Source organism: Eptatretus burgeri, chromosome 1 (genome assembly GCF_056783735.1).
Source record: "Eptatretus burgeri isolate ZD-2024b chromosome 1, Ebu_testis_v1, whole genome shotgun sequence".
Taxonomy (NCBI): domain Eukaryota; kingdom Metazoa; phylum Chordata; class Myxini; order Myxiniformes; family Myxinidae; genus Eptatretus; species Eptatretus burgeri.
The window spans coordinates 22,602,390-22,621,187 of NC_140961.1; the positions used below are offsets into that span (position 1 = coordinate 22,602,390).

The 18,798-nt window shown below is 51.1% G+C and overlaps 1 protein-coding gene and 1 pseudogene across 1 annotated transcript in view; one reads left to right on the forward strand and one right to left on the reverse strand.

The window, feature by feature from the left end:
- The window catches only part of LOC147034004 (suppressor of fused homolog), a 112,762-nt gene that overhangs the window by 72,135 nt on the left and 21,829 nt on the right, over positions 1-18,798 (reverse strand). The gene's annotated exons all lie outside the window — the stretch shown is intronic.
- Positions 10,698-10,838, forward strand: LOC147034006 (signal recognition particle RNA; annotated as a pseudogene).

Below are 18,798 nucleotides of genomic sequence, written 5' to 3' on the forward strand. Positions count from 1 at the left end.
CCTCGCTCCCCATTGGCCCGAGAAAAAGTGGGCGTGAAGGCTTTTTGATCCACAAATTTGCATATATCGATCGTTCTGGAGGCGGGGCCAATTCGCCCCTCGCTCACCGATTGGACGGCAAAAAGTGGGCGTGTGTCGTTTTTGATCCGTTTTTGAAGCAGAAAATCCGTGATTTTGTACACGCTGTTCAACGTGCACCCTACACGAGTCCAGCATCGGTGCCCATGAGTGGCGCGAGATGACGGTGATGCGATGGTGGCGAGTTGTGACGGTAAAGGTCGTGGCGGTTGTGGTGAAGCGGCGTTGTGATCATGGCGGTTGGTCCAAAATAAAGATAGTAAAAGAAAAACGGCTATCCTGAAGAGTCGCAGCACGTATAAATGACATGTATTCCCACTAGACAACGGGTTTGGGCCTAACTACACATGCACTTACCGAGATACCTCACCTAAGGGACCTGAATGGTGGTTTGCGAATCTGGTAACCACAACAATATATATATATATATATATATATATATATATATATATATATATATATATATATATATATATATATATATATATATATATATATATATATATTTATTGTTATGGTTGATGAAATTCACAAACCACCATTCAGGTCCCTTAGGTGAGATATCTCTGTAAGTATATGTGTAGTTAGGCCCAAACCCGTTGTTTAGAGGGAATAAATGTCATTCATGCGGGCTGCGACTCTTCAGGATAGCCGTTTTTCTTTTACTATCTTTATTTTGGACCAGCCGCCATTACTACCACCACCAACCACGTCTCAACAGCCATCACACAACAACCACCAACCACAACGCCGCTTCACAACAACAACCACCAACCACAACGCCGCTTCACACAACAACCACCAACCACAACGCCGCTTCACAACAACAGCCACGACCTTTACCGTCACAACTCGCCACCATCGCATCACCACCATTCTTGCGCCACTTGTGGGCACCGATACTGGACTCGTGCAGGGCGCGCACCGAGCAGCGTGTTCAGAAACATCACAGACTTTCCGAGAAAAACGGATCAAAAACGACTCACGCCCACTTCTGTTCCGTCCTATCGGAGAGCGTGGGGCGATTAGGCCCCGCCTCCAGGGCGTTGGAGTGAGGTCGCTATATGCAAATTCATGGATCAAAAAGCATTCACGCCCACTTTTCCTCGGTCCAATGGGGAGCCAGTTAGAGGTGAAGGGTCGGAGGTAAAGGGTCAAAGGTGGGGGAGCGAGGCCACGGGGGATATAAACGGCTGCGTTCGTCAGTCAAGGCAGTTGTGAGTTGAGAGTTCGAGTTCGCGGTTGGGAGTTGTCGGTGGAGATGGGAAGAAGAGGACGGAGCTGTGGAGAGGTGGCGGCGGCGAAAGCGATCGAGGGGGTGCTCGCGTCGGAGTCGGGGAGCGGCGGAGGGAGAGGCCTGCGGCGCGACCGAGGTCGAGGTGGAGACGCTCGTCGCGGGACCCGAGACAGGGTGATATCCTCCTCCCCCCCGAGCATCAACAACCCCCTCCTGTTTCCCCCCCGCGCTGAGATAGTGCGACAAGGGGGCCCCCTTTCCCACCCCCTACCAGACACTGTCCGCGAGGCCCGCAGAGTTGAGGCGCCACCGCCGCTCTGCGTCTCATCATCAGACGGGTAGGCCCGACACGGTCTCGGCCCCAGGCCCGCCTACCCCCCTCATCCTGGAGGGTGGTTCTTTTCTTTTGCTTTGGGTATCTGTGTTGTCGGCGCCGTCTGTGAAGTAAAATTGTATAAGTGTTGCCGTGTGCTCGGTAGTCGGATAGCTCTGCATTGTGTTTCTCTTTTATATTTGCTTTTTGTGTAATATTGTGTTTCTTCTCCTTTTACATGTGCTTTTGGTGTAATTGTATATGTGTGCTTCCCGTTCATCACGAAATAAATGTGAGTTATGTTGAACTGTTTTCCCGCTTCGCTTCGTCTTTTCTTTCATTGAATCTCCATCTTGCTTCACGTAAAGGGTTGGTCGTGGGCTAAAACGCCCGATAATTAATCGAACCGTCGAGGCCGACGAATAACACCGCTCGGTTATCCCGATAGTACGGAACGGGTCGCTTAAAGTGGCCCGTGTCCGAAGTCGACCTGCGGCGAGGTGCGATCGCCCGGTCTACCCTCCGTGTGGGTACTTAGGTAGGTCGAATTTGGCGAGCAACCCTATCCCACGCGGGGGCCGATTGGTACGATCGTGGTGAGACCGAAAGGTCCACCCGTGACTAGTTCCCGGCATTAGTCCGAGAGGGTCACGACTGGATTGTCCGTCCGGTGGGCGACGTGCCGCGATTCGAGTTACGTGGCCGTCCGTACGCCGGCGGGCGCGAATCCGCAACTATATATATATATATATATATATATATATATATATATATATATATATATATATATATATATATATATATATATATATATATATATATATATATATATATATATATATATATATATATATATATATATATATATATATATATATACATATACATACACGGGGTGAGTCAAAAGTAGCACCCGATTTCTGTTTTTTCGGCTGTCAGATTCTTTCTGGGAAGTCATGTTGTTAATAATTGTCTTGCAGATTATTAATTTTCGTTATTTTTTTATTTTTTTTTGTTTTGCAGGTTATTGCTGCAAGTTTGGAAAGTTCTTGAATTTGCACCAAATTGAACCATGAATTACCTTTCAATGAATCAACGCATTGCAGCCGTGAAACATTACTACAAATGTAATGAACAACCAACGATGGCGGCAAACCGTTTGGCACAGGAATTCGATATTAACTCACCTCAGGGAAGAAACATACGATTGATTGTCGAGAAATTTGAAGCAAGAGGGTCGGTAGCCACTGAAAAGAAGTCCGGTCGTCTGAAAACGGCAACGAATGTAGCTAAGTCTGAAAAAGCCATCAGAAGACTGGAACAAAGTAAAGTCCGCAAAAGTCAACTCTCCGTTTATCTGCAGAGTTGGAAGTGAGCCAATCAAGTGTTATCCATATCCTTCACCAGAAAAAATGGAAACCTTACATTCCAGGCTGACTGCATGCCCTTCATGATGGAGATGACAACCGCCATCTTCAATTTTGCGGAGTTCTTAGCTAAACTTCACGAAGTGGACACAATGCTAGACAACATCTGGTGGTCAGATGAGGCATGTTTTAAGCTTAATGGCACAATTAACAGACACAATTGTGTCTACTGGGCTGTGAATAACCCAAGAATGACAGTTGAGAATGAGGTAAATATACCTGGAGTAACAGTTTGGGCAGCCATATCTCCATTAGGGATAATTGGACCCTTTTTCTTTGAGGGATCTGTCACTGCAGAAATTTACCTGGATATGCTGCAAACCTTCTTTTGGCCCAGGGTACAAGATCAGGACTGTTATTTCCAGCATGATGGAGCTCCACCTCATTATGGACGTTATGTTCGTCAGTGGCTTGATGAAAACTTTCCCAGAAAGTGGATCGGCCGCCGCGGTCCGATCGAGTGGCCGGCACGCTCCCCAGACCTTACACCTCCAGATTTCTTTCTTTGGGGGCTCATGAAAGACCTTGTTTATCATGAAAAGCCTCGTACCATTCAGGAATTGAAGGCTCAAATCAGTGCAGAGTATGAGGAAATTGATATCGAACTCTGCAGACGTGTGTACCGCTCTGTGCCTGCTCGGTGCCTGCTCGGCTGCAATTGTGCATCGATCACGAGGGAGGGCACTTTGAAAATTGCAAGTAAAACAGCTTGGTACAGTTCCGTAATAAATTTCTATTGAATAAATGGTGAGACAAACATGTCATTCATTTATTTCTACCTTCTTGTACACTGTAATACAAATGGCAAACAAACAATCAACTGACAAAAAACGGGCGCTACTTCTGACTCACCCTGTCATATTATATATATATATATATATATATATATATATATATATATATATATATATATATATATATATATATATATATATATATATATATATATATATATATATATATTGTTGCGGATCTGGGGTGGCGGGATTCTCACCCGGTCCTAGGCGCCACCCTCACCACCACCGTCTCCGGGGTTTATAACGCCGGCCAGCTCAGCACAGGCCTCGGGTCACGCGCCTTCAATCGCGATACCAACGTAATCCTTGTACCTTGCCAGTTGGGGGAAAAGAACCCCTGGTTACAGACTGGTTTTGTCAGATGCCGAGCGTTTTCTGCCAGTCTGTAACCATTTTTTTTTTTTGTATACCTTGGTCGAGGCTCGTATGAGAGCAAACACACAACTCACAGCAAGGGGGCATGAGACAAGAGGGGCGGGAGTGGGAGGGACAAAACAGTGGGGAACAGACACATTCGGTGAACTGTGGAAGGGAGAGGGATGGGGATGGGACGGGGAACATGGCGAAGAGAAGATGGACATTACAGGGACTTTCAGGAAGGGAAGCAGGGGAATTGAAGGAAGTGGGCTTGGGTGGATTATCGGGGGTAGAAAAGATCGAGGATTTGGATGGGGGAAGATAAGAGGTGGTGGTGAACAGCTGTTTTGAAAGCCTGGAGGGAAGAATGGGAAAGAATAGAGTGAGGAAGTTTATTCCAAAGGCGGGAAAAAAGAGGAATGAAAGAGTGAAGATGAGCAGTGATTCGTGATTTTGGTAGTTTTACCAGAAGGGGGTTGTTGGCGGACCTTGAGCGCCCTGTGGAAATGTGGTGGGGACAAATCGCAGAGAGAGCAGGGGGGCAAGGCTGGAGAGGAGTCGGTAGAAGACAGAAAGACCACCGACCAACCTGCGGTGATTGAGTGAGAGGCCCAAAGACTCAGCTTCATTGCGGGAGATGCCGATGATCTTAAATGCCCTGGTTTCGACAGCGTGAAGCCGAGAAAGGTGGGAGGCAGGAGCACCAGCCCAGAGGGGAGAGCAGTACTCCATCAGGCTACGGACAAAAGCTTTGTAAGTGGTCAGGAGCTCAAGAGGGCCGAGGAAGGACTTTGCACGACGGAGGATTCCCAGTCGGCGACTGGCTTTTGAGGCGAGGTTGGAAATGTGACTTTCCCAGGAAAGGTCATGGCAGATAGTGAGACCCAGAAGCTTGAAAGAAAAGACTTCTTCCACAGGATTGTTGAGAAAGTGGATGGGGGGGGGGTTTCTAAACGGTCCTTTCGAAGAGACATAGTGAGAGTGTGAGATTTGTCTGGATTGAAAGACATGTTCCATGTGTTGGACCAGTTTGTGATTTTATACAGATCTGCAGTGAGCGAAGAAGCTGCTGCTTGCCGGTCTGAGGGATGACAGATGGTACGGCAGAGGGTGGAGTCGTCGGCAAAGAGAAATAGAGGATTTTCCAGAGAGTCCGAGAGGTCATTGATGAAAACCAGAAAAAGAACAGGGCCCAGAACGCTACCTTGAGGAACTCCAGCCTGCACAGGAAGAGGGGATGAAAGAACTCCATTTAGGGCCACACGTTGACTGCGACAGGAGAGGAAGTCTGCGAGCCATGAGTGGAGATGGCCTTGAATACCATGGGAAGAGAGTTTGTTGAGTAGTGCAGGGTGCCAGACTGTGTCAAAAGCACGTGATAGGTCCAGGGATACGGCTCAGATTTCCTGTCTGGCATTGAGGACCTCCATCCATTGATGGGAGAGCAGAAGCAGCATATCCAGGGTAGAGTGACCTGGTCTGAAACCAAATTGATGATTGGAAATCAAGCCATTGGAGAAGAGGAAGGATTTCATGTCTGAAGCGATGATGGATTCCATAACCTTGCTGATGATTGGGAGAAGGCTGATTGGTCTGTCGTTACAGGGATCTGTTTTTGCACCTTTTTATGCAGGGCAGTGATGTTTGCGGATTTCCAAGCAGATGGCAGATGACCTTGGGCAAATGAGAGGGTGAATAGAACAGAGAGAGGGTGAGCAAGAGCAGAAGAGCAGGCTTTGAGGACACGTGGGCTGATGCCGTCTGGACCGGTTGCAGAATCTGACTCGAGGTTTGAAAGCAAGCTCTCCACCTTGTTTGGAGATAAGGATACAGAGTCCAGGGACAGTTGGGTGCGACTGGGTAAAGTGGGTAGAGATAGTGATGATTTTAGGACACAAGATTTAGCTGCAAACACCGAGTTTAGACATTCAGCTTTTTCACGTGTGGAATCAGCAGTGCGGCCATTTGAGGTAAGGGAGGGGATGGAGGGGGAACATACACCAGAAACAGATTTGATTAAACGCCACCAGGATTTTGAGGAGGGAGAGAGGTTTGAGAGTTCAGACTTGAGATGAGAAAGATGTTGTTTTCTGGCTCTCCTGAGGGTAGATACGCACTTGTTCCGAGCTTTGTGGAAGGAACTGAGATTGCCCTCAGTTGGGTTTGCTTTCCATGAGGCAAAGGCAAGTTGTTTCAGGACAACTGCCTCGCCACAAGCTTCAGTAAACCAAGGGCGGGAGGAAGGGTAGGACAACTGAACACGAGAGGGGATAAATCTTTGCATGAGGGAGAGCAAGTTTCTTTGAAAGAATTCCCAGGATGAGTTGATGTTTGAGAAAGTAGTGATAGGAGACCAGTCTGTAAGTTTGATGGCTGCTCGGAGACCCTGCCAGTCGGCTTGAGTGAAATGCCAGACTCGACGGCGGTGAGGTGGTTCTCTGATAACAGCCAGAGAGATGTCCACTTTGACAAGGACGTGGTCAGAAGAACCGATTGGAGCAAAGGAAGAGCAGCAGATATTGTCAGGGAAATTTGTCAAAATCAGATCCAGAAGAGATGGAGTACCATTGGTTGAGATCCGGGTCGGGAAGTTGACCGATTGAGTCAGTCCTATTTTTTATTTTGGTTTTACCAATTTTGGTTTTATATGCCAATTTATATGCCAATTTATATGCCAAAAAAAACGATTTTGGTTTTATATGCCAATCGAACGGATCGTTCCTCGACGCGACACGAATTAATCCATAGCTGCAACTTCATACGAATTAACCAGATTTATTGGGGAACATCGGAGATCACAACTCAAACAAAATTCACGCCAATGGTTTTATTAACAACCCTCAACCCGTTCTTAACCGGGGAACCATGGTCTACAGGTTTCGAAGGGGTCGCTACTGAAATATGCCTTATACAACACGTGCAGACAAAGACAAACAGCATGCATGCAAGACAAGACATAGTACTTCGTGAGGTTTCATGGACGAGAGGACAGTGTCAAGAGCACGAATGTCGCTCACAACAGGCGGATGTCCACAGATTCGAACTCCCGCTCGAACGTGCCGCGTGGCGAAATGGAGCTCGTCCTCCCTTTGCCCCTTTTGCACCGCATGCGGTCTCCGCGCGCTCCGACCCCACATAAGGTCGACGATAGGTCTCAGCCGATCTCTCTCACGGTCCAGCATACAAATTCAGGCCTGGCCCGTTCTCCAGACAAGGCCCAAGTCGAGGTCCGAGCTCCGCAGGCGGATCGACAACGTGTCGAGCCGTGAGGTGAGTACGGACGGAGGCTCCACGGCCAGACGCAGGCCGAATCTGTCGATCAGCTCCCGACAAGAGTCGATCGCCGGCTCGATGTGCAGGCAGCCTCTCTTACATTTGCTCGCTTCGAAAATACGAGCACTCTTTCGAGAGCGACTGTTCTCCACACACAGTTCTTTTCACGAAGCCTTCGTTTTTGCTTCGAAGAGACTCCAAGCACCCCTCGAGAACCCGACGCTCGTCCAAACTGAAATCCTTTTCTCTCACAGTTTCTACTTTCGTTCCACAAGCAGGCCTCTCTCGGCAAAACCGACAAAACCCCTCCCCTTCGAGTCACTTACTCCCTCAAGCCACACCCTCTCCAGGCCACACCCCCTCAGACGACTGGGAAGGGCCTATCCCAGGATGGGGTAGGAATACAAGGGAGTTATTGTTTCACCACCACTGTACGAACATAAAAGCAGTCTCTTACACCTCCTGACACACGTATAACGTCTACTTTACCAAACAACCTAGCTATACATGCATTTAATGGGGGATCTGAGCTAATCCTATATTTAGTAGTCCAATAAGGGCCATTTCCGTAACAATATATATACAGGGTGGCCTGAAAGTTACTTTACCCCTTCCCAGTGAAGCATTGTTCTTGAACTCTTTTAATATACAGGTTTTATTGTACAGTACTTACAATAATTAATTTGTTATTGTATCTGCATGTGCTCCATCATTCTTCTGAATCAGTGTTTCCGCATACCATAGCAGGTGAGGGTTGAGGGCAGAGGGGAAGGGACGGAGGGAAGTGCGAGAAATTTATCAGGGGTAAAGTATTATCTTCCATTATATGACCACCGACCGTGGTCACCAATATTTCAACCGCGTAGCGTACGGTCTATTTGTCTATAACCAATTTACCTAATTAACTATGCAATTTCGCCGACTGGGGAAACCACGCCCTTGGAACGTCTTGCTCGAACTGGGTTACTCTACTGACTGCGGTAGGGTTCCAACTACCGACTACCAACTCCGGTTTGGGTGCAGCCGAGCGGAAACTGCCAAAGCCGTGCCGGCTGGAATGAACAGATTATCGGGGATAAAACCCTGCCTAAACTCAAATACGAACCATGCTGGACCAATTCAAGAAGGGACAGAACGGACTGGGAATATTTCTACAAATGTTTATTTACAATAAAAAGACAAAGGCAAGACTTAACGTGAATATGCAAGAAGGAATATGTACAATGAGCAAAAACACTTATTCAGATCTACTTACAAGACGGGCCCACACGCAGACACACACAAAATGAAAAGAAACCCGAAGTCTTTAATGGACCCTCGCAGCCGTGGAGAGAGACAAGCTGGGGGTCAGAGTTCGGTGGTGTACCTGACTGTCGGAGGAAGGGCGTGTTCTGCGATGCGGCACCTGACAAAGGTCGTTGGTCCGGTCCCCAGTCGCACGTAGGGACTCGTGGTTCGTGGCGGAGCTCGGGTGGTGAACAATCGGGATCCACGGAGGGAGGTCAGGGTCACTCTGTCCTTCCTTAAAACTCCTCAAAGCAGCCACCGTGAAACTCCAGAACCCCGTGCAGCCACCGTGAAACAAAACTGACTGCTTACAGCCACCGTGAAAGCAAACTCGACCCGTTACAGCCACCGTGAAAGCAACCTCGACCCATTACAGCCACTGTGAAAGCAAACTCGACTGGACCCCTTTTTACAGAGAGTCTCAGAGATTTTATTGGCCTCTCTCCACGGGGAGCGGGCCCTTGGCGAAAACGCACCTCGCTGTCCGCCTCTGATTGGACAGGGTCCTCCGACCCACCTTTCCGGGGCGGGGCCTCGGCCCCTGCCAGGAGACCTCAGTTACTCCTCCACATGGCTTCGCTCTCGACGAGTAACAGTGTCAGCGCCGCGAAGGTCATCGTACAAGAGTTACAACGTTCGTGGAAGCCGAGAACTGGAACCGCGAGACCCCCTCTCGGCAAGTCAAGGTACAAGCAACCAGCAGGTGGTGATGGAGCGTGACAGGCCGAAGGGGTCATGCAGATGGGATGGTTTATTAGATGTAATAACCTAACTAAAAGAAATCGCAACGCACGCCTTTGATTCTCCCACTAGACAAAAGGAAGGGGATCTGACTACACACATAATTAACGAAATAACTGACTTTTGGGACATCTGTATGTTGAATGCAAATAGTTTCCAGATCCGTAACACTATTGGGTAGTCGATCGAGTCGAAAAAAAATCTCACAAAAAATTTTTTTGAGTTTTTTTTTTCCTACCCTTATTATCGGGTTTTCCGTGTGTGTGTGTGTGTGTGTGTGTGTGTGTGTGTGTGTGTGTGTGTGTGTGTGTGTGTGTGTGTGTGTGTGTGTGTGTGTGTGTCTGCAACGCGAGGCTCCACAGCACAAACTAGCAAACCGATTTCGATGAAACTTGGCGAACAGGTGCCATATGGAATGGGAGTGTGCGCGTTTGAGTTTCGTTGCTGAGCAACCACCCGTTGCCGAGCAACGGGACTTTCAAATTTTTGAAAAATCCTAAAAAATTAATTTTTTCGAAAATCAAAAATCGGCTTCCAGGCTTTTATGCGCACTATAATCAACCTCTTTGTCAGAAATATCCAGCCGGATCCTATGAAAACTGTCAGAGAAGATGAACCCTGGTCGAAAACAATAAAAAAACGAAGTTCGTTGTATCTCAGAGACTATGAGTCCGATATACATGAAACTGGTATGTTAGGTTCATAGTATGTCCTAGTTATGTGTGAGAAAGAACCGTTGCCATGGACCCCTCCGTTGCCTAGCAACGGCCGAAAAACCTCTAAATGTGGGGGCATTTTAACGAAAACATCTGCAGCATCAACCCTTGAAGCTAGAATCATGAATTTTCTTGTGCTTAATCCTCAGGTCATTCCCCATCGAACGGGCCCATCGCGTTAGGTTATATTGGGTAGTCGACTACCCATGTCCGCCTACCAGCGTGTGTGTGTATATATATATATGTATGTATGTATGTATGTATGTATGTATGTATGTATGTATATATATATATATATATACATATATATATATATATATATATATATATATATATATATATATATATATATATATATATATATATATATATATATATATATATATATATATATATATATATATATATATATATATATATATATATATATATATATATATATATATATATATATATATATATATATATATAGCCAGGCGTAGTGGCGTGCGCCTGTAATCCGGCTACTCGGAGGCTTGGGTTGGAGGATCGCTTGAGGACGGGAGCTCTGCACTGGGCCGCGTTTTGAGAGGGTGTAGGGCAGCCTGGAATCATGGCGAAACCCAATCCTTATCCCTGTGTCGTAAGAGGCGACCAGGGTTGCGTCAGGAAGGGCATCCGGCGTAAAACCTATGCCAAATCAGTATGCGGATCATAACAGATGATCCGCTGTGGCGTCCTCTAACGGGAGAAGCCGAAAGACGAACATATTGTTGTGGTTGACGAAATTCGCAAACCACCATTCAGGTCCCTTAGGTGAGATATCTCTGTAAGTATATGTGTAGTTAGGCCCAAACCCGTTGTTTCGAGGGAATAAATGTCATTCATGTGGGCTGCGACCCTTCTAGATAGCCGTTTTTCTTTTACTATCTTTATTTTGGACCAGCCGCCATTACTACCACCACCAACCACGTCTCAACAGCCATCACACAACAACCACCAACCGCAACGCCGCTTCACAACAACAGCCACGACCTTTACCGTCACAACTCGCCCTCGCAACCATCGCATCACCGTCATTCCCACGCCGCTTGTGGGCGCCGATACTGGACTCGTGCAGGGCGCGCACCGAGCAGGGGTGCAAAAGCGCCGGCCTTTCCGAAGAAAACGGATCAAAAACGACTCACGCCCACTTCTGTTCCGTCCTATCGGCGAGCTGGGGCGATTTGGCCCCGCCTCCAGGTACGTTGGAGTGTGGTCGCTATATGCAAATTCATGGATCAAAAAGCATTCATGCCCACTTTTCCTCGGTCCAATGGGGAGCCAGTTAGAGGTGAAGGGTCGGAGGTAAAGGGTCAAAGGTGAAGGAGCGAGGCCACGGGGGATATAAACGACCAGAGTTCGCAGTTAAGAGTTGTCGGTGGAGCTGGGAAGAAGTGGTAGTAGTCAGAGTGAAGAGGACGGAGCTGTGGAAAGGTGGCGGCGGCGAAGGCGGCCGAGGGGGTGCTCGTGTCGGAGTCGGGGAGCTGCGGAGGGAGAGGCCGGCGGCGCGACCGAGGTCGTGGTGGAGACGCTCGTCGCGGGACCCGAGACAAGGAGATATCCTCCATCCCCCGAGCATCAACAACCCCCTCCTGTTTCCCCCCGCGCTGAGATAGTGCGAGAAGGGGGCCCCGTCCCCACCCCATACCAGGCAGTCCCAGCGAGGCCCGCGGAGTCGGGGCGCCAGCGCCATTTCGCGGCTCATCACCAGACGGGTCGGCCCGACGCGGTCTCGGCCCCAGGCCCGCCTCATCCTTGAGGGTGGTCCTTTTCTTTTGCTTTGGGTATATGTGTTGTCGGCGCCGTCTGTGAAGTAAAACTGCATAAGTGTTGCCGTGTGCTCGCGTAGTCGGTAATAGATCTGCATTGTTGCATTTGCTTTTTGTGTAATATTGTGTTTCTTCTTCTTTCACATTTGCTTTTGGTGTAATTGTATATGTGCGCTTTCCGTTCATCGTGAAATAAATGCGCTTTATGTTGAACTGTTTTCCCGCTTCGCTTCGTCTTTTCCTCTATTGAATCTCCATCTTACTTCACGTAAAGGGTTGGTCGTGGGTTGGGTTGGTCGTAAACGCCCTATAATTAATCGAACCGTCCAGGTTGACGATAACACCACTCGGTTATCCCGATAGTACGGAACGGGTCGCTTAAAGTGGCCCGTGTCCGAAGTCGACCTGCGGCGAGGTGCGGTCGCCCGGTCTACCCTCCGTGTGGGTAGTTAGGTAGGTCGAATTTGGCGAGCAACCCTATCCCACGCGGGGGCCGATTGGCACGATCGTGGTGAGACCGAAAGGTCCACCCGTGACTGGTTCCCGGCGTTAGTCCGCGAGGGTCACGACGGGATTGTCCGTCCGGTGGGCGACGTGCCGCGATTCGAGTTACGTGGCCGTCCGCACGCCGGCGGGCGCGAATCCGCAACACTGGTGTCAGGTCGTGCGATATAAACTCAAACTCATCGCCTTCCTCGCGGCACTGGAATCGGAGAACGGGAAAACGGGCTCTCCTGTCTCCAGCTAAATTCACGGGAATCGGTCCAGGGGTGAGAGGAGCGACCCCCGATTCCCTCCAAATTACGAGCGAGCTAAATTAACCCTTTGCGAGAAGCAAGATGGCGTCTCAAGGCGAGCGGGAGCCGGGGGTATTAGAAATGGATGTAGAATGTGTAGAATCCATGGTCCAGGATGAAAACCCCGTGCAGGAAATGTTGGTTGTGCAGGAACATGAACTCCCCCAACTGAGCCCAGAGCCCGAAATAGGTGCGGCAGCGGCCGCGGTGTATGACACCTTCCCTTCCCCCCTCCGCCAAAACCCCCCGATCTTTGCCGAATCGGCTCACCCAAGCGCACCCGACATGGCCCAGCTATGCGCCATGCTGGCGGAAATGACAGCGAACATGAACAAGCAAATGAACGAAGTGAAAACGAGGATGGATGCGAATACACAAAAAATGAAAACGAAAATGGATGCATACACAAATGAAATGAAAAACGAAATGGAAGGAATGAACAAGCAAATGAACGGAATGGAAACAAACATGAAGGAAGAAACTAAAAAGCTGCGGGGTGAGACGCAGAACATGGGCCGAAGCCTGCAGGCGGGCATGAAGGCCGTTAGCAGGGAGCTTAAAATGGCGACTCCACGTGTAGGAGCAAACGAGCTGGGAGGGGGTGCAACGGCTGACAGGCCCGCGGTGGAGGCGGGTGACAAAATAATTCGGGGGGCGTGTTGGGCGATGGTCGTGACAGAAAAAGTGACGGTAACCGAGAGGGACAAACTAATTGGGGTGACGGAGACGTGTACGAGGGAGATAAGGGAAGAGACTGAGTTGGCAGAGACACGGGAGATGGGAACGATAGAGGGAAGACTGCACGATGAAGACGGGGTAAGTGACGCACACACACACACACGGAGGTAGTGGAGGATAATGGGGGTGAGCTGGTGGACTGGGTGGAGGCCCGGTGCGAGCAGCTGGATGGCCTCCTCCAGGAACGAGGGGAGGGAGTATGCCCCCTTGAGGCGAGTCACGACCAGGTGAGTTCGGTCGTGCTTTGCGAGGTTGAGGGGACGAGTGCTGCGAACGGTTGCACGGAGAGCTTGGGGGGTATAGAGGCCCCGGAGACCCTTGTGGGGACACGAATCCCCAGTGTAGTTGTCCCTGTGTGTGTGGTGCAAGATGTGAGTGCGTCCCCGTGTGTGGAAGCAACCCCGTGTGTGAGTGGTGTGGTGGCGATTGTGCCGGAGTACGTGCTTCCCAGCACGCCGTGTGAAAAAGGGGCACCGCAAGTGAAAGAGGCCGTGTGTGTGGATGAAACGGCCAGTATGGATGAAACACCGCGGTTGAGTGCCCCCGCGTGTGTGAGTGAGGCACGGAGTATGGATGAAACACCGCGGTTGAATGCCCCCGCGTGTGTGAGTGAGGCACCGCGGGTGAGTGCCCCCGCGTGTGTGGGTGAGGCACCGTGTGTGAGTGAGGCCGTGTGTGTGGATGAAACGGCCAGTGTGGATGAGGCACCGCGGGTGAGTGCCCCCGCGTGTGTGAGTGAGGCACGGTGTGTGGATGAGGCACCGCGGGTGAGTGCCCCCGCGTGTGTGAGTGTTATGGTTTGTGTGAGGGAAATGGCACGAGTGAGTGAAAGGCCGCGAGTGCGTGGAGCCACGTGTGCGAGGGAGGTAGCATGCGTGAGTGAACGGCCGAGTGCAAGGGAGACCGTGTGTGTGAGAGAGCGGTATGTAAGGGAGATGTCGGTGGGCATGTGTGAACATGCAGCCGCGTCTCCCGGTGTGAGTTTAATGGTGTGGAGTGTGAGCGTCGTAACACGGAGGTGTGCGTGGGTCGAACGACGACGACGGCGACAGAGGAAAGAAAGCCGAGTAGCGGCTGTAGTTGTTTCGGGGACTGTGCCGGGTTCACCCAGCGGTGAGCGCGAGGTCCGTGCTGTGCAACGCACGAGGCCCCCACGTGCTCGCTTGCGAGAGTGAAGTCCCGGTCCGGAAACGCACGCGGTGGATTTGCCGATCCCGCGGACGGACAAAGTTTAGGCAGGATTTCGGATTTGGACCGGACGGGTTCTCCACGCGGGCGTGTGTGTGAAGCTCCAACGGGCAAAGCACATGTGTTCGCGTGGGGAACCCCTCGAGACGTGGGGCTTGTGTTTTTTTTTATGCGCACGGTGACGTCATGGCTGCACGTGGGGTTGGAATCCGGCAGGAGGGGTATCCCTGCCGGATGGTACCGTCCAAGGAGGGACTAGATACACGTGCAGCTGCATGACGTCACGGGCAGGTGCAAAGTGCGCGAGCTGTGAGTTTCCGCGCTGGTGCTGCGCATGTAAAAAAAAAAAAAAAAAGCGAAAAAGCAAGCCTCACTTTCGGGTGCACAGGATTCCCTGGCAAGGGGTGGAAGACCCCCTTACCAGGGCACAGGATGGAAATTAGTTAGGGGGAAGGGTTAGCTTAGCTAGACCGGCTCCATGGGGCAGGGGTAAGTCCTCATGGGGCCCGTAGAATGGATTCGTTAGAGGGATTGTAGCGAGATTTAGGTTGGGAAATTGATTAATGAGATTATTTGGAGACAGTGACAGACTTGTGGATGTGTAGTCGGGACGTAGTTTAGCTACGTAGTGTTAAAAGGAACGTGCTACTAGTTTAAGGGACGACGTGGGAGCACGAGTTAGTTAGGGGAGGTAGTTAGGAGGATGGCAGAGATCAGCGGTGTGTGTGTTGAAGAGTTGGTGAGTTGTGAGGTGAGTACTTGTTGAGTGAGTGAGGCCAGCGGGTCTGTGTGTATGGAGCGAATGGGGACTGCATGGTGCGATGAGTGATTGGGGGGAGGAGTGACTCCCGCCCAAGGGACCCCCGGGGTCAGTGTAGAGTGAGTTAGGGCGTTAGTTAAATTTACAAAATGGAGGTCGTTTTGTTGTTGGTGGGAGTGTAGGCTCGAAACCCGTTTGGAGGGGTGCTGGAGCCCTGTTGACGGGCTGGGAGCGTGGCTGCGAAAGGTGAGTATCGCTGAGTGGGTACCCCGGGCACCAGGCTAGTCGGCCGTGGTAGGCCAAGGGCCCATGGGGGGCCGGGATAGCGTAGTGGGCACGGGTGCGCCTGCTTGGTGCGGGGGCCCGGGGCGCCATTAGCCGCGTGGGCAGTGTTGTGGGCACGGGTGACCCTCGGAAAGGGGCCCGGGAAGCCAGCCTGCCACGTGTGCGTTTCAGGGGAGGTGCCATGGGGGGCACTCCCCGGTGTTAGGGAGCTGGTAGGCTCGGAGGCAGTGTAGTGCCCGGGGGTGCCATCGTCGGAGAATCGGCAGAGGGTCGTGCCTGCCAAAGGGAGCAACATGTCCCAGCCATGAGACCGTGTGAGGGCACGGAGAGAAAATTGGGGGGCGAGGCCCGAAATTGTGAGGACACCAACACAGGCGATGGGAATCTGGGTTGTTAGAACCAATAGTTTAAGCGAGAGGCGCTTGTTGAAAGCCCCGGGGTAGTTTAACAGTTAAATGGATAGGGTAGATTAGGAAGTGCACCCCTCCGCACCATCCATCCCCTCGCTCTCGTTGTGGGCCGCTGGACCCACTTTGGGTTAGATCGCTGAAGTCTGGGGAGGCCATTCTGAGGCTTTGTTGGGCCTCGACACAGGACGTTAGCTCTCCCTTATTCCCCTCCGGGAAGGGAACGTAGGGGTTGGGAGTAGGCTAGGTGACAGGATAGGTTAGCCGAACAAGGACGATAAAGGGGGTTAGGGGACGATTTATAGTGGGGAAGTAAACATAAAAACAATAAAAAAATAAGTTGGGGCTAAATTGGGGTTTGACAAATTAGGGGAGTGGGTATAGACAGTGACAGGCAAAGGCGATAGGTTGGGAGGGAGACCGTAGGGTAGGTCCGAGCCCGCCTTCCGAGTGGCCAGCACCACCGCACTCCCTCCACCAACCTCCACTGAATGGCAAAGGCTGGCCAGCTTCATCTGCTGGCCGTGTTTTGCTTCAAGGCCTGTGCCGGCCACTTCATCTGCTGGCTGTGTTGCTGCAAGGCCTGTGCCGGCTCACTTCATCTGCTGGCTGTGTTGCTGCAAGGCCTGTGCCGGCTCACTTCATCTGCTGGCTGTGTTGCTGCAAGGCCTGTGCCGGCTCACTTCATCTGCCGGCTGGCTGTTTTTCTTCAAGGCCTGTGCCGGCCAGTTCGTCTGCCGGCTGTGTTTGCCTGCAGCGGCCTTCTTCTGCGGGCTGTGTTTGCCTGCTACCTTTGCCATGCCATGCCCACTGCCCCTGTTCACCAGCCCCCATTCAATTTTGCTCTGCCCCCCCCCCTGTTCATTTCCATGCGCGCCGGGATCATCGTAAAAGCAACAGTTTGCAAGCTGCAAGAACTGCCCTGTTGGCAGCTACAACACGGAGACTGCGTTTGTGCAGCCCATGCACCGTTGTGGTTCACTGCGTTCAGTTCAAAAGGGAAGGCCTTGGACTGCGAGTGAGCAGCCGGCCACGTTCCCTGTCACCTGCATTGTTTGAGTCAGAGACTGCATGCGGGCAGCCTGGCTCGCTGCTAACTGCTTTTCTTTTGCAGAGTTCATTGATCCTGGGCCATGGTTTAGTGTAAAATTTGTAAGTTAAGGTTAAGATGTACTGTAAATATGAGTGCGCCCCCGGCATGTTTGTCTTAGCGCCGGCAATTTTATTTAAGTCGTCCATGTGAGTGAGTTTGTTTAGGTAGTTACTCAGCCCTCAGGTTATTTATTTTGGGGACACGAATACCATGAATGTCGCACTCAGGGATCCGTAGGTAAAATGTACTAGGGGAAAACTACACATGATGGCACACAAAAATTTGACGACTCGGGACGAGTCTGTAAAAAGGGGAGGGGGTAGTGTTGTGGTTGACGAAATTCGCAAACCACCATTCAGGTCCCTTAGGTGAGATATCTCTGTAAGTATATGTGTAGTTAGGCCCAAACCCGTTGTTTCGAGGGAATAAATGTCATTCATGCGGGCTGCGACCCTTCTAGATAGCCGTTTTTCTTTTACTATCTTTATTTTGGACCAGCCGCCATTACTACCACCACCAACCACGTCTCAACAGCCATCACACAACAACCACCAACCGCAACGCCGCTTCACAACAACAGCCACGACCTTTAACGTCACAACTCGCCCTCGCAACCATCGCATCACCGTCATTCCCACGCCGCTTGTGGGCGCCGATACTGGACTCGTGCAGGGCGCGCACCGAGCAGGGGTGCAAAAGCGCCGGCCTTTCCGAAGAAAACGGATCAAAAACGACTCACGCCCACTTCTGTTCCGTCCTATCGGTGAGCGTGGGGCGATTTGGCCCCGCCTCCAGGTACGTTGGAGTGTGGTCGCTCTATGCAAATTCATGGATCAAAAAGCATTCACGCCCACTTTTCCTCGGTCCAATGGGGAGCCAGTTAGAGGTGAAGGGTCGGAGGTAAAGGGTCAAAGGTGAAGGAGCGAGGCCACGGGGGATATAAACGACCAGAGTTCGCAGTTAAGAGTTGTCGGTGAAGCTGGGAAGAAGTGGTAGTAGTCAGAGTGAAGAGGACGGAGCTGTGGAAAGGTGGCGGCGGCGAAGGCGGCCGAGGGGGTGCTCGTGTCGGAGTCGGGGAGCTGCGGAGGGAGAGGCCAGCGGCGCGACCGAGGTCGTGGTGGAGACGCTCGTCGCGGGACCCGAGACAGGGAGATATCCTCCATCCCCCGAGCATCAACAACCCCCTCCTGTTTCCCCCCGTGCTGAGATAGTGCGAGAAGGGGGCCCCGTCCCCACCCCATACCAGGCAGTCCCAGCGAGGCCCGCGGAGTCGGGGCGCCAGCGCCATTTCGCGGCTCATCACCAGACGGGTAGGCCCGACGCGGTCTCGGCCCCAGGCCCGCCTCATCCTTGAGGGTGGTCCTTTTCTTTTGCTTTGGGTATATGTGTTGTCGGCGCCGTCTGTGAAGTAAAACTGCATAAGTGTTGCCGTGTGCTCGCGTAGTCGGTAATAGATCTGCATTGTTGCATTTGCTTTTTGTGTAATATTGTGTTTCTTCTTCTTTTACATTTGC